The sequence below is a fragment of the Priapulus caudatus genome, unplaced genomic scaffold (genome assembly GCF_000485595.1).
Source record: "Priapulus caudatus unplaced genomic scaffold, Priapulus_caudatus-5.0.1 Scaffold147, whole genome shotgun sequence".
NCBI lineage: Eukaryota > Metazoa > Priapulida > Priapulimorpha > Priapulimorphida > Priapulidae > Priapulus > Priapulus caudatus.
In genome coordinates this window covers 196,286-213,058 of record NW_014577208.1, presented here as the reverse complement: position 1 = coordinate 213,058, position 16,773 = coordinate 196,286, and the positions used below count along the sequence as shown (strand labels likewise).

The 16,773-nt window shown below is 46.4% G+C and overlaps 1 protein-coding gene across 1 annotated transcript in view; it reads right to left on the bottom strand.

The window, feature by feature from the left end:
* The window catches only part of LOC106806196 (splicing factor 3B subunit 3-like), a 26,635-nt gene extending 10,305 nt beyond the window's left edge, over positions 1-16,330 (bottom strand). Inside the window, exon 1 of the mRNA XM_014808062.1 lies at positions 16,134-16,330. The gene's annotated coding sequence lies outside the window, so the exon portion shown is untranslated. The remainder of the gene's footprint in view (positions 1-16,133) is intronic.
* Positions 16,331-16,773: the final 443 nt, after the last annotated feature.

Below are 16,773 nucleotides of genomic sequence, written 5' to 3'. Positions count from 1 at the left end.
CAACCACTTCTTCCCCTAAATTCCTCCTTCTCGACCACCTTCTGCTCCTTCTCCAGCCCCTTCCCTCCATTCTCCCAAGCCACGCACGATCCACCTTCTCCCTTCTCCCCTTCCTCATTGCTCCAACTCAGCCTTCATCCCCATCCTCCTTTTCCAGCCAGCTTCTCCCCTCCTGCCTTTCTCACTCACCCTTCTCCCTTCTCCCCCTTCCTCATTCTTGCACAGCATTCTCAGCCCTTCCTGCCTTTCTCCACCACTTCTCCCCTCCCTCCTCCACCACCTCACCATGCTTCAACCTTCTGGACGTGATTTTTGTTTACGGAACGTCAAGCTGGCGGCCGCCCAGCGGATCTTGTACGTTGGCTCTGAATTGGTAGCAGCGTCGATTTAATGACAAGACACTAAATGCATTTAGTTCTATCATTAAATCATTTAGTGTTTGTAAATAAATTCCATGCTATGATTGGCTGAGACAAAATAAGTTGTATTGATTGGTGACTTTAATGACTATCACTAAATAGAATATATGATAGACATTAATTCGAATATGTGACTGTCACTAAATACCATTTATGTCCCACCTCGCCTGCCATACTCGTCAGTGTAGCGAACGCAGTCAAGCGTAACATGACGACTGGTATTATACAGGTTAGATAATACAGGTAGAATTGAGCCAGAGCGAGAGCGCCATCTGTCGTGGTTTGGATGGAGCGAAGACATGCTCGCTAAGGGATTGTGGTATGTTATATAGATAGACTGGTACTCGCTCCCACCTCTCGGCTTAGTTACTTGATGGGTGCGAGCGAGCACCAGTCTAATGTATAAGGTTTACCCAAGTTGCATTGCGCTATGGCGTTGCTGGGCCACCATACTATGTCTATGGCGCTATGGCGTTGCTGGGCCAGTGCAGCGTTTTCATTTTATTTTTATTTTATTTTATTTTATTTTATTTTTATTTTTATATTTTTATTTTTTTATTTTTTTTATAAATTAAAAATAAATAAATAAAAATTTAAAAAATATAATAATAAAAAAATAAAAAATAATAATAATAAAATAAAAAATATAACTGCTGTTAAACACCGGAAAATCGCTATGGCGTCACTGGGCCACCATAGACCTCTTTTTATTGAGATTTTCCAAGGTTCTGTGTTAAAGTGAGTGCTTATATGAGCATTATAGTTATATATTTGTTTATTAAGTAATGGTACATTGACAAAAGTGAAAAAATGCTGACGCTTGAAATTAAGCGCCTCACCGCCAATGCCATAGAAATAATATTATAGTAGACTCTTATGTCTCTATAATTTATAGCCAACAGGGCCGTAGGCCTACGCAGCAGGGGGGCAGCAGGGGCAGTTGCCCCCTAGAGATTTTCAGAGTATGCCTTTTAATGTGACAAATACTGTACGCTTTTAGAAATAAAATATAAATGTGACAAAAGCTAGGTTATCTGTACGGTTACGAGTACACAGTTCATTCCAAAGTGAAATATTCTTGAAGACTTTTGACGTGTTTTTAAGTAGCATGATTGCTTTCATACAGTACACGCCACACGTGGAGCATGCACAGTGTAATTAATGAGAATTATCAGGGCCGTAGCCTCTGGTGGGGCAAGGGGTCATCTGCCCCCCCCCCATTTTGGAGCAAATTACAAAATAAGCTTAGCAAATATAATCAGAAATAACCCTAACGTGATTTTCTGGTCACTTATTCGTGAAAGCCTTGTCTCAGACCTACCCCTAACACACTATGGACGCCGATCAACAGCTGCGACTGTCGCTCATCATTGCACAGTTGAGTCATGAAATTTTGCCTGCCTAGGAATTTGCTCATCCGATGGCTCTGATTATAGAGAGAGGCGGAAGAGAGACATGGCGTGTGCCCGGGGCGCATGAGAAAGTGAAAGAGAAACAGAGAGCGGGGGAGAGAGGCCAGGTGAAAGAGAAATAGAGAAAAGCATGGGCGAGAAAGAGAAATGGAGAGAGACGGGGAGAGAGTAGACCCCAATAAGGGGCCTCCTAGCAACCGACCAATCAGGGGCCTCGTAGCAGCTGGCCAATCAAGAGCCTCCTAGCAACCGACCAATCAGGGGCTTCGTAGCAGCCAGCCAATCAGGAGCCTTACAGCAGCCGACCAATCAGGAGCTTCATAGCAGCCGACCAATCAGGCGCCTCGTAGAAACTAACTGATCAGGAGCCTCATAGCAGCCGACCAATCAGGGGCCTCCTAGCAACCGGCCAATCAGGAGCCTCGTAGCATCCGACCAATCAGAGGCCTCATAGCGGCCGACCAATCAGGGGCCTCGTAGAAACCGACCAATCAGGAGTCTTGTAGAAGACGACCAATCAGGGGTCTCATAGCCACTGGCCAATTAGGAGCCTTGTAGCAGCTGGCCAATCAGAGGCCTCCTAGCAGCCATCCAATCAGGGGCCTTGTAGCAGCTGGCCAATCAGTGGCCTCCTAGCAATCGACCAATCAGGGGGCCTCGTAGAAACTGACCAATCAGGAGCCTCGTAGCAGCCGACCAATCAGGGGCCTCATAGCAGCCGACCAATCAGGAGCCTCGTAGCACCAGACCAATCAGGAGCCTCGTAGCAGCCGACCAATCAGGGGCCTCATAGCAGCCGACCAATCAGGGGCCTCATAGCAGACGACCAATCAGGGGCCTCGTAGCCGCTGGCCAATTAAGAGCCTCGTAGCAGCCAGCCAATCAGGGGCTTCCTAGCAACTGACCAATCAGGAGCCTCGTAGCAGCCGACCAATCAGGGGCCTCCTAGCAACCAACCAATCAGGAGCCTCGTAGCAGCCGACCAATCAGGGGCCTCATAGCAGCCGACCAATCAGGGGCCTCATAGCAGCTGACCAATCAGGGACCTTGTAGCAGCTGACCAATCAGGGGCCTCCTGGCAACCGACCAATCAGGGGCCTCCTAGCAACCGGCCAATCTGGAGCCTCATAGCAACCGACCAATCAGGAGCCTCGTAGCAGCCGGGCAATTAGGGGCCACCTAGCAATCGACTTATCGTGGGTCGATTGATCAATAACAAAATTATCAAGTTATATGAAAACGAATTACTTTGTGCGTGTTTCCACGATGTGAAGCGAGGCAACGTCTTCCTACAGGGCATCGCTAGTAAAATTGCCACTTCATTTAAGTTGCCTGAAAAAAGAACAGTCATTTAAAACAAAACTATATCTTAAACGCCAGATTACTCAATTGCTTGCAACTGAGTACATTAATGGGTAACTTCGACTGCTTCCCCATGTACACTGACAGCCAACACGAACCTGACTGCTTTTACATCGAAAACATTAACGGCTAAGCACAATCAATCACTCACCAACTTGCAATCTGGCAATAACACACGCTCAACGCTTATTACCGCATTTCACTGCATAACAGACAGTTAAGATGGCATAGGAAGCTAACACCCAAGCCAATACCAGTCTTCGTGTCGTGGTCGCAGTCTGCTGTGCAATTATTATCAACGGCCATTCAATATGTTAACAAGATGCCATGTCTGACTACCAATGCTTGCCGCCGCGCAACACGCTACGCACCACTTAGGACAAGACAATATACGTGCTCACGCGCACAGGCACAGGTCTACTCCTAAATGTCGAATTGTCAAAGGTCAAATGTCAGTATGGCAAAATGTCAAGGCTGCTTACGCTCTTACCCCTTACCCCTATTCCCTACGCCGCTAAACCCTGACCCTAACCTTGACCCTTAGCCATACCCCGTCAACCATGCCCCGATCTCATACGCGCTTCGTACTACGCTCTAAAGAGGCGTTTGGTGGTGTGGTTCAAACGTGGTAGAACGCAATTGCAACGTCTATGGACGTTACTGCGGTCGCTTATCGGCGCGGTGCCAGTTTCACCCCGCCATGAGGCCGTGGAGTTGAGCGTTTGGCGCAAATTTTGCAGCATGCTTCAAACAATCTCGTGGTGGTCGAGCGTGGCGGAAAGACAGCGGTTGCTGGGTGTGCGGCGGCGCGCGGCTCGGTTATTAGAGACGTGGGGGGAAGGCGTAGTACTGTGGTACCCACGTTTGATACTTCGGGTTCTGTTGTGTTAGTCGGAAGTTAATGATCGTATCGCAAGGCGCGTGTCGGGTGCGTGAAGTCTCGTCGCCCGGTATCAGCCGATGTCAATACGTTGTTCATCACGCCTGTGTACTACGTTCATGGAGTGTCTCTGCGATACCGCGCGCGCTGCTGTGTGTGGTGCCTGTAGTGCCGCTGACATCCCTCTCGCTATGCCCATGGTGCGTCTCTTTAGTAAGCTCGAACGTTCGTCCTCGATTGTCTACGCCCAACACGCTCAGACCACGCCGTGATGTTGTGGCGGTTCGCATTACGTCGTTGAGTTGCGGTGTCAAGTACGCGACGGCCCAGATCACGTTCCGCTGCGAACTGGGCGTATAAATTGGGGCGCTACCCTAGCTACCCCACCAGTTCAGTGTCTACTTGATGACGGCAACACTACTCCATGCCATGTTTCTCGTGAGGACATCTCGAATTACTTTGATTTGCCAAGCCTCATATTAGCTGAGAGGATTGAGGAGGAGGAAATTAGAGACAACGAAGATCTTTGGCTGGTGCGTCCGTGCGCTTTCGGTTTAGACAAAGACGATTCTCTTATGGTCTTGACTTAGTATTAACTAGCTTTATACTCTGGATTGTGTGTGGTATACTATATTGTCTAAATAGTATATATATATACTATATATATATTCTATGGTCTATAGATTAAGTCGCACTAAGAGCCGTGGACTGTGCCGCCAGCTTGAGCGCCGGTCGAGCGTTGCTTAGGCGCTCAGTGCAGGCGTTCGCTTCGACGGCAACGCGATCTGATTGCGTCTCAAATAAAGAAGCAGTAGGCAGTGCAAGCGTGATGCGGGCGTGGTTGTGACGCGTGGTATGGGCGTGCCGTGTGTAACCCGTGCTGCTCTGGGCGGCACTTTTGAGATCGGTGGTAAGAGCGCACTTAGATCGTCCAGTATCGACTAATTAGATCGTAAGTATCGGCGCTGGGATCAGATGTGTGCGCGGCCTTGCCTGCTCGGCCCCGCTCTACCACGCTCGGCCAAATTTTTTGAGCTTGCGGGCGATCGTGAATAGAGCGTAGCTTCTAGTGTGACGGGTAGCACTCCTAGTGTAGCGGCCCGGCGGACTGCCACCTTCCGCGCTAACCACCTGACCAACGCACTTGATATTAGATATAATAAGTTCATAATTTTGCACGTTAATGGGATCAAAGTATACCCTCAACACGCGCCTGGCAGGCATAATTTTCGATAGCGTTTTACACACACACACACACCAAGCCAAATAGCAATACACACGCTCGCGCGCATCGCACCCCCCCCCCATAAGAGCGAGAAAAGCAGATGGATTCACAGGATTCAGAGAATGGGTCCCATTGAGACCTATGTCATTTTCGTTAAAATGTTCGGGTTAGCTCCTTTAAAATCCGGCAGGTGGTTTGCTGTTGAGGGTGTTCTTTTGTTATTTCGACGATATAATTATGCTAAATTAACAGGACAGTCGTCGAAATCACCAGAATCTACTCAACGGTACCTGGCCCTCCAGACAACGGAGTGTCAATGCAAAGAAGGTAACACGAGCAATTTTTTTCCGCGTCTCGTTCGTCACCTCGACTGTTGCAATAACAACTAAGCCGCCTTGCGACGCGCAAAGATGTCTATGTCGTTACGCAACCCACTTCCATACACTTTTCGGCATACACCACAGCACACACACACACAATAACACACAACACACGCACCATCACCACCACACACACCAACACACACACAAACACACACGGCCACACACGTACACACGCACACACGCCAGCACACGCACACACGCACACACGCACATGCACACGCAACCTACGACACCGACGCACACGCCACAGCCAACACACATACAACTTTACTCGACAACATATACACACCACAAACGCACAAACACATACACACACACACACCACAACACCACACAACCACACACAATCACACACACGCACATGACAAACGCACGACACTTTCATGTTACCTCATTGACAACGGTTATTGTATTTTCCTGCTATGTCTGCAAGGCGTGACAGGGCGTCAGTTGTAAAATATCCGTTGCGTTCGCAGCGGGTAATAACTCACAGCACCTGCTTGTCTCCCTAACACCTCTAACTACATAGGGACCTACACACGCCCCCCCCCACACGCACCTCACCCACCCAACCACACACCACACACATACGGCACACCAACACACACACACAACCACGAACACACGACACACACACACCAATACTCACCACACTCCACACACACAACAAGCACACACAAAACACACCACAACACACTCACACGTACGCACGGCACGCACGACTGCACGCACGCACGCACGCACGCACGCGACACGCATACACACATACACGACACACACAACACCCACACACACAACAGCACGCCGACGCACAGCACACCTCACGCACGGGCACGCACGCTACGCACGCACGCACGCACGCACGCACGCCACGCACGTCGCACGCCACGCACGCACACACACCACATAGCGCCACATCGACACACAACACAAAACACACCACACACACACACACCACACGACTACACACACCCCGCTGCCGCATACACACACACTCATTGCACTCATACTCTCTCCTCACACACACACACAATTGACACACACACACACACACACACACACACACAACACACCGCACACCACACACCACACACGCACCACACACATACACACACCACACACACACACATACACACACATACACCACACACGACACACACATCACACACACACACACACCACAGTACACACAACACACACCCACCACACACACAACACAGCACACACACACGCACAAACACAGCACCACACACACACACACGATACACACACACACACACACAATACACACACCATCCACACAACGACGACACACACACCATCACACACACACACACACCACGGACCGCCACACACGACACACACACGACACCACACTACAGCTTTCATATCTTAAAATTCAATGCCGGTTTATAGTACAAGTTATAGTTACAAGTTTATAGTACAAGTTATAGTACGAGTTTATAGTTACAATGTTGAGCCACCTGAGAGAATGTCAATTTTCTTACGTCATTCCGGTCTTCGCGGACTCGCTCCTCCATTCGCGACGAATGTCCCAGCCCTCTGCCCCCACTCATGTTCTGACAACGGGCCCCTGGTTTCAAATCACCCACAGTGCCTCCATACATTCTAACCATGCTTTGGACGTTGCATACTTTGGGGCCGTTGTCCCGTTGTCAGAAACAAAATTAGTGTTGACATAAAACTTTTTTCTCGTTGACCAGATTTCTAGACACCGTGTATGAGAAACTCGTAACTTTGCTGCGTTTCTGTCAGCGGTCTACGAGAAAAACTAATGTTAATACTATTTGATACAACTACAAACTCCGTCCATGCCCGCTAAGGGCGTCGACTTCTGTTGTAGACCCACTTGTTCATGCTGGGCGAACGTTTTAGTTGTGTATATTTGGGCCCGTATACAGGCGTAGGATACTTAGCTGCAGCGGGCACTTCCCACCGGGGACTAGCCGATGGCGGTACGCAACTGGCCGCTGATGAGAAGTGTTGTGACCGCTGACCACCACACACCACACACGGACACACAGCACCACAACCACCACACCACGAGCACACACCACATTGCATTACACCATACACCATACACCACGCACACACACACACCCACAAACGCGTGCGCACACAGCACACACGCGCGCACACCCACACACAAACACACACACACCGCGCGCCGCGATCATACCACACACACACACACACACACAACACCACACACACGCGTCCAAAACACACTACACACACAGACCCGCGGATGCGCGCGCCGGGATAAACAGACCACACAACACACACACACAACACACCACAGCAGCACATGCGATACACAAACGCACCAGGTGCGACGAGCATCAGCGGGACCGGAGATTGGAGACACGACGACAGTACAGTAGCACGGCGCACGCAACCGCATACACGCAACACAGACACCACACACAACCTCCCACGCACACATCTACAGGGCGAACCCCATCACGCACACGCCCCTCACGCCACTGCAGGCACGCACGCCTGCACGCACGCGACGCGACGCCTACGGGGCACGCGGCCGCACCGCAGCTACACACACAGCACAGAGAGTGAAAAACCTTTGACCTGCCGACCATACTGAGTTAGTTGTCGTTGACAGCGGGGCGACTTTCTAGCCGGCGCGCGTCGGTCATTCTTGTCGATGGCTTAATCTCGTCAGCATGTACTGGTGCTTTTGTGGCTTTAGCTGTCGGCCACTTCTGTGATAACAATTTCGGTGTGGGCAATGCATGAAACAATGTACAACACACACATGCTATAACATTTCTCTCTCGCGTTAGATCTGATTGATAGTTAGCGGTGTGTGTGTCCACCACTTGTCGTGTGCGCTTAGTGTGTGTGTGTCGTGTGTAGTGTGTGTGTGTGTGTGTGCCTCGTCGTGGTTTATGCGGCGCGCGCGTGGTTGCTGTGCATGTGTTTGTATGTGTGTGTCTAATTATTGCAAGTTAAACACGGTAATAGCCATGTGTTTCTTACCAAACTAGTAAATGGTGAACGATATATCTCTACATCAAATGTATGTCGACAAACCAATACTTGGAAAATGCTGAGCATCCGCGAACACAGGCCTAACCGAATTTTTGGGTCCATGGGATGCACCTAAGACTGCATGGGTACCTTACATTTGCATTCCAGTTCATGCAAACAGCTCTAATTCCCTACACTGGGCTTTGCAAATTGCCCTACATTTTATTGACGACACGTATTTAGTAAGAGTTTGTTATGGCAAATGTCTACCCCAATGTTTTACCTTAATAATTATAGCTTTGATTAGCGCTGAGATTACCTACGTGCCATGCGGTACGCGCGGGCGTGCGCACTATACGATTTTTGTTTGCCGAGTAGCTGCGGCGGGGTGGTCGCTCTATCGATCGGCGCCGGCACTCAAAGACTTCCGCTTGCTCAATTAATTCCACTTTTCTTTGTCATTCAGGTCAAAGTTTTTCGTCACAGCCTATCCTTTTCTTTAACAGTATGCGAAATATTTACATTCTCGTTTCATCACCAGACGAGATATCTGAATCGTTTGATGCCGACGCTTGCTTGCTGGGGTTTTGGTTGTCTGTTGTTGTTGTTGTTGTTGTTGTTGTGTCTTCGTGGCGGTGGTGTGTTTGTTGTGTTGTCCGTGTTTGTTGGTCGGTCGGGGCGGTGGTGGATTGTTTATTGTTGCGCTGTTTGATGGGGGATGATAAAAAGTAAGGAAAAGACGGCGACGAAGAGAAGTATAAGATTGAAGAAGAAGGAAGAAGAAGAGAAGGAGAGAAGAAAGAAGAAGAGAAGAAGCTGATGATTGATGTTTGCTGGTGTTCCACATGATGTTCGTATGCGGAAATACCCAATGCGCGCTGGTTCTTCTATTGTCTCTGCTTGAGAGGCGTGTAGGGTTTTAACTTTTTGTACAATCGCACACAGATTAACTAAAAGTGCTGCTCCTATTACAGTACGTAAATCGATAATGGCTCATTTGGCTTTGGGAAAATCTTCACGCAACGTTTCGAAGCCCATCAATGCTATTGCGGTGCTCGTGCCTTTTGATCCGATGGGGGAAGATATGATAACGAAGACTATTTCTGTGCCTCTAATTGCTAAAAATGTCACGAGCTTCTAAAAGTACATTTAACGTAAATATTAAAGTAGGCCTTGAACGCCTTACCGTATGCTTGGTGCGTGTGTTAGGGTACGTGCGTGGGGCGCGTGCCGGGCGCTTGTGGTCTGATGGTGGTTATGTAGGTTATTTTCGTTGATACTTCGCACAAGTATTGCTAACGGGCTTCGTTGTGAAGACAATGACCAGAAATTGTTGCGTACACGTGATAATGAAGAGATTAACGTATGCATTTGGGCGTTGGGCTTCAACCCATATCGGGGCTGATCGGTGCGTATACTTTAATTACATTCGCGGCCGAGGTACAGCGTGGCGTATTTATACGCGCTGCCAGTTTGCTTAAGGTGTCCTCGTGGTATAACAAAATGTGTTACACAGTTTAACAAAGACATTTTAATGTAATGCATGGCGCTGCTTAGGTTTATTTCTTGAAATTAGCTTTGCTTGATTGCCGGACTAAACTAGCGGATTATCCATTGCTTAGCCTCACGCATGTCTGGCGCTTATCGTATATATATATATATATATATATATACATATATCATATATATATGAAATCATCTTTACATATATACGTCCGTCATGATTGCTTACGTGTCTTCTCTGTTAACAAACATGAGCTGTTTCGCTACTGCTTGATGGAGCTACACGCCAATAACGCACAAATGCGCTCAGAATCCTCTTATCGAAAATCACACGTGTAAGATGCTATACCAGTAACCAGTCAGTCCGTTCTCTCGTGCGATATAACGCGCCACGGTGCGAATTCGAAGGTGGAAAAACAAATGATGCACTGTAGGCGGCGCGAATGCGTTCAAATTTCTCATATATTGACGTTAGCAACCGTCACTCCGCTCTTTCGCCGTTTCGTGCAGCGGGCGTGTGTGCTGTCACACGCGAGCGAGCTTTACTGTCGACGTGTCCTGTCGCCGCGACTCGTATGTATGCCCGGTCAGTATGTATGTCCGGTCGGTGAGTTATCTGGAGCATGTCCGTATAGCTCTTTGCGCGCGAACCGCGGAGGCTGGTCGTTAATTGGTCTAATAAGAAATTTCCGTCCGTCGACTGGCCAAGATGTGAGACTAACACAATTAGGATACCTTGTACATGGATGAGCAGTCGCAACCCATATATTTGTGTTAATCCTAGTTCCGTTAGCGGTTACGCAGCATACAGCAGGCAGGCACCTTTTGTGCAAAATGAATCGATCACTATCAGACAAACACGAGCTCTCGTGCATCCAATATTTGGTTATATTATACCTGGTGTGCGTGCATTTGGCACAAACGCGTTCTCTACATGTCGAATACACGCAGAAACGTCTATAGGCTATATGAATCTATTTCACATGAATCTCGTTGATCCATTGCAATCAAATTGACCAGAAATCCTCAGTTCTATAGGACGGATGCCCCATTTACAATTTGCCCTCGCCATTGGCAATTACTCCAAATGATATACTAGTTTTAATTAATAGTTAGATTTTTGCCGAATCATGCCAATATTTGAATTTGAAAAAATATAACATTCGGCGTAAAAACAATAAAAAAATATATAACGTTTTTAGTCTCTGTGTGTAGGCTTGCGACTTCTCTCTGCTCTTACATCGTTCCACACAGTGATAACACGGCGGAAAGTATACGCTATGAAACTTTATCGACACTAAAATGTATTTTGCATAATATGAGATCGTATTCGATGTCATTATATGACCTGTATAGAGCACACTATAAAACGTAATTGGGGCTTCGCTTGTACCGCTAGGTTAGCATACGATGCAGTATAGCGACGTCTATGAAAACCTATAACAAGAAAAATAAGCCGTAGTGATTTATTGGGGATTCAGTATAATATAATAAAAATTTGACTACGTCATATCGCGATCAATATATACACGTGCGCCAAACCAATAACGCAGACAACTGGCTACTATTTTATTGCTGCATTAAAAGATTTTCCCATATAATAAGAAAACCGGGCGCGTCTATGCATTACGCAGCGACGTACTGCAGGTGACCGTGAACAGTTCCCAAATGACCATGCAGTTATTAGTATCCACATTTGTCTAGGCGGCGCAACTGACTCGATCCCCCTTACCCCTCCCCTGCCACTAGCTATGACTGCTGCATGATTCCATTGTAAGCACCCATGCCAAGTATAAAGGAAGGAGTGTCCACAATGGTATCTACAACCTGACAAGCTGAGCCACTTAGTGGTTACAGCTATATTCCTAGTCGTTTTTACAAAGGCATAATAAGCCACGGGACGCAGAACATGTCTAGCAACTCTGTTCGCTGTAGAAGGGCGTACTCTGATTGGCGGAAATTGAATGGAATTACATCAAGGGTGAGATGAACTTTCAGCGCAATGAGATCCCGAAAACATCTTTTTTATCAGTCGGCGTATAGCTGCTATAGCGAGATGAAGGTCGCTGTTGTTGATGTTCGTGTGAAGGCTGGCTCGACCGCTGACATTGCGGTTCGATGACGCGATGTCTACGCGTCAGAACGCTCCCTTTTACGATCAACGAATCTTGAGCTCTACATCTAAAAAACGATGTGGCTATATGAAAAAATATTCGTTGGGAGAATCTGAATTGAGAGTTGCCACGACTAGTTGTTAATAATTAAAACCGAAGCATCGAGTGGTCACATGAGTGACAACACTGAAACCCGCATCCACGATTAATTTAATTGATAACTGGGTCAATCAGCATCTTTCTGTGCCTGTACGGTTAGCAAACGACGAAGAACTCATCGAATGAGAATAAAACTCAATATAATAATAATAGTAATAATAATTAGAACTATAAAAACCTTTGCATATTATTTAGGAATTCAGGAGTATAGCAACACAGGGGCTATGTCGCCGAGTCAAGATTGTGCTCTTATCGTTTATGTTTATATATTTTAATTATTAATCATTTATAGTTTCTTATGTCGCAAAATCTGATTGACTTCGAGTAACTACCCTACAAACGTCTCGCTATACCCTCACTCTTTATTTCGATGACTCGAAACCAGACAACTATATTTTACGGTTACATTGCGTTGACTTTGTATTTGTATCAGTGTACTGAATGGCAGAGACACAACGCGCGATCGCGCGACGAGAAACCCACGGGAAATAGCACATCGAAAAACGCTCAGGAGTAAAGCATCAAAGCAATCTTTCAAAAAACTAACTGTGGGGCACTCGTCAAAGAATTTCACGATAACAAAACAGCTGTTTAACCAAAGCTCTAAAACTAGTTTTCATTTACCGAGTCTCTTCTCATTGGTAAAAAAATTGCAATGGCTTTGCAGCACATTTTCCTCGCGTCTATACGTAAAGATCATTTATTTTATCCGGGCAGTAAAAACTTTACACTAGAATGCATATTGTGTAGAGGACTGGTTCTATTAACTAATTAAATAAAGAAGTAATTAAAGATAAATCTACGGTTCCTGATTAGACGGCATTGATATCGTCGACATTGGCCTTATTATCATTTGCATCCTTATGATCACCTTCGTCGTCGCCATTACAGTAATGATCACCGTCATGTTAATTTTTTATACCCCTATTTCCTTTCTTCTCTTTCCCCTCCTCATACATCACTGCCTTCTCACTCGCATGTTATTTCTCCGTTCCCGCCACTCATCCGCGCCCTCCTCCTCTTCCTCATCCTTCATCTCCATCTCCGCATATTCATAATTATGTTTGTTATAAATGTATTAAAATTTTATTTAATGAAATGCAAATGTAATTGTAAAATGTAAAATATAAAATGTAAAATGTAATTGTAATGAATGTGATAAATGTAAATAGGAAATTGGCCTTGCATGTAAGGTACCCCGCTGCATATACCAGTCAGTACACCATCTGCCCACGTTAGTGTGTTAACGCATGCGCAATATCTCATCAGAGTAGTTATATTTTGTGATAAACATGCGTTTAATATGGTTGAAGGTATCTCAGCATAGATTTATATAATAATTTCTTATCAGTACACCTGTGTTTATAGTTAGTAGAGCGCCCTAGCCTGTAGTGTGCAAAACTGCTACTCCATCCCCACCCGACCTTAGTCTATACCTAATCCCCTATAATAGTCTAGACCTTATCCCCACCGTAAGTCTTGCATGTAGGGTACCCGCTGCATGTACCAGTCAGTAAACAATCTATAGCTACGTTAGTGTGTTAGCGCATGCGCAATATCTTACCAGAAGAGCTATATTTTATGATAAATATGCATTTAATATGGTTAGGGGGTATCCCGGCATAGATTTAAGCCTCAGTCACACTGGGGCCGGACTGTCCACGGATTACCGCGGATGGGGCAGGGTCTCCCCGGACCGTAAAATTTATAATTTAGGTCGGTCGAATATATAAACGACGGTCGAAAAAAAGCATCATCGGGCCGAATCGGGCCGGACCAGCACGGCAGCGCCACGGATCATCCTGGATTGAGCCCGGATGAAGCCGGCCCCAGCACGGAGTCACTACGGACCGCCCCGGACCTACCACGGACGCGCCACGGACCGTCCAGGACCACCCCGGATGGGGAAAACTTCCCGGACCGTCCCGGATCACCCCGAAAATTTTAAACAGTTTAAAACTTCCGGGGCGATATCCCGGAATGCGCAGGACCATCAAGGACCACCCCGGACCGGGCCGGACCGTCCAGAACCGTCCAGGACCCAACAAGGATCTCTCCTCGGATCAGTCCGGCAGCGTCCGGCCCGGTCCGGGAGCTTGGTGTGACTTTAGCTTTATGTAATAATTTGTTATCTAAACACGTGTGTTTATAATTAGGAGAGCGCCCTATTCTGTAGTGTGCAAAACTCCTACTTTATCCTTTCCCGACCTCCCACTTGCCTTCATTGTCCGTCGCTCAGCCTCCTTCGCTTTCTACCGCCCCTCAGCTATCTTCCCTGACGCCTTTACTTACTCTCCCAGCCCTCTTACTCTCCCAGCCCTCTCTCTCAGCAAGCTATATTATGCAGTTCTCTTATTCAGTCCGTACTGCAGGCCTGAAACAGTGCTCGCGCATGCGAAGATTATTTGCGAAAATTATGCATGCATTTAAAACGGAGAGGATGTATTCTAACATAGATTTATATGGTAACATTCTATCAGTAGACCTCTATTAAGAAATTGGAAGAAGACCTTACATGTACATTATAGGGTACCCGCTGCATATACCAGTCAGTACACAATCTAGCATCTTAGTGTGTTAGCGCATGCGCAATATCTCACCAAAGGAGTTATATTTTGTGATGAATATACATTTAATCTGGTTAGGGTGTATCTCAGCATAGATTTATGTAATAATTTGTTATCCGTACATCTGGTTTATAATTAGGAGAGCGCCCTAGCCTGTAGTGTGCAAAACTCCTGTTTCTTACCCTGCCGTCTTCCCCCTTGCCTCCCTTGTCCCTCGCTCACACTCATTCTTCTTCTACCGCCCATCAGCTATCTTCCCTGCCGCCTTTACTCAGTCTCCCACCCCTCTCTCTCAGCAAGCTATATTATGCAGTTTTTTCAGTCCGTTCTGCCCGCCTGCAGCGATGCTCGCGCGTGCCTAATATCTCCAGAGAAGAATGATATTTTGCAAAAATTATGCAATTGAAATAGAGAGGAGGTATTCTAGCATAGATAACATTTCATCAGTAGACCTCACTTAACATCATCACCACCACTACCACCATCAGGATCATTAGCGACTAGTAGCACCTAGACCACCATCATAATCATCATCATCATCATCATCATCATCATCATCATATCGTCGTCGTCGTCGTTGATTCATTTGGTATATCACATGTGTAGTGTTCTTTGGCGATACTTGGCAAATAAGGCAACTACGTGTTTAGCTGCAGCCAAGGTTTTAAACGGTATTCTAACCCTAGCAATACCGTTTCTTGGAGCTATCATCTCCATTACTTTTGTGCATGAGTTTGTCACAATATTACGATGGCTCGTACGCAAGTAGGGCCTATAGTCTATACGTTTCTTCACGTACAAGATTCGGTTCAAGAATAGAGAACATGGGTCCCAATAAAACCAATGTCATTTACATCAATATAAAATATAATATTATATCAATGACAATATAATAGGTTAGGGTTATGGTTAGGGTTAGGGTTAGGCACATTGGTTTTATTGGGACCCATGTTCTCTACCCTTGGGCCCAAGATTCTGTACATTGATTACCTTACACAACGGACAGCAGCCGCTGAGTCAGAAGAGTACGGTAAACTACCTGAGCTACGACTAGTCGGACTACGAGTACGAGTACGACTACGAGTCAGAACATAACGTACCAAGTTAACGCTGTGCCGGTATCATTAGAAGTTCATCCGTGTACATGTCATGAAAATCTTCAAGCTGGAATAGTGGTAACTTCTACTCAAGTTGATAATTAACATACGCTATCACAAGGCATACAATTCCTGTTTTATTACGCCTTGAAAACAAAGATGCAGCAGCGTGCATCACAACCGGTGCGGCTTTTCAAATATGGCCGCCGTCCGTGTAATAATAAAATGATTGGACCGTAAAAATTATAAGCGCAAATGCGCAAGGGGAAAGTTTGTAGTAAATACATTTCGTGTTTATATTGACCTCTTTTTATTGAGATTTTCCAAGTGTCTGTGTTAAAGTGAGTGCTTATATGAGCATTATAGTTATATATTTGTTTATTAAGTAATGGTACATTGACAAAAGTGAAAAAATGCTGACGCTTGAAATTAAGCGCCTCACCGCCATAGAAATAATATTATAGTAGACTCGATCTTATCATCAGTGCGTTCGATTTGCTTCCCCAGAGCCACCTGGGTAAGGCTGGGTTAACCTGGGTACGAAATCGAACGCATCTGGGTTACTTTGTGCGTGTTTCCACGATGTGAAGCGAGGCAACGTCTTCCTACAGGGCGTCGCTAGTAAAATTGCCACTTCATTTAA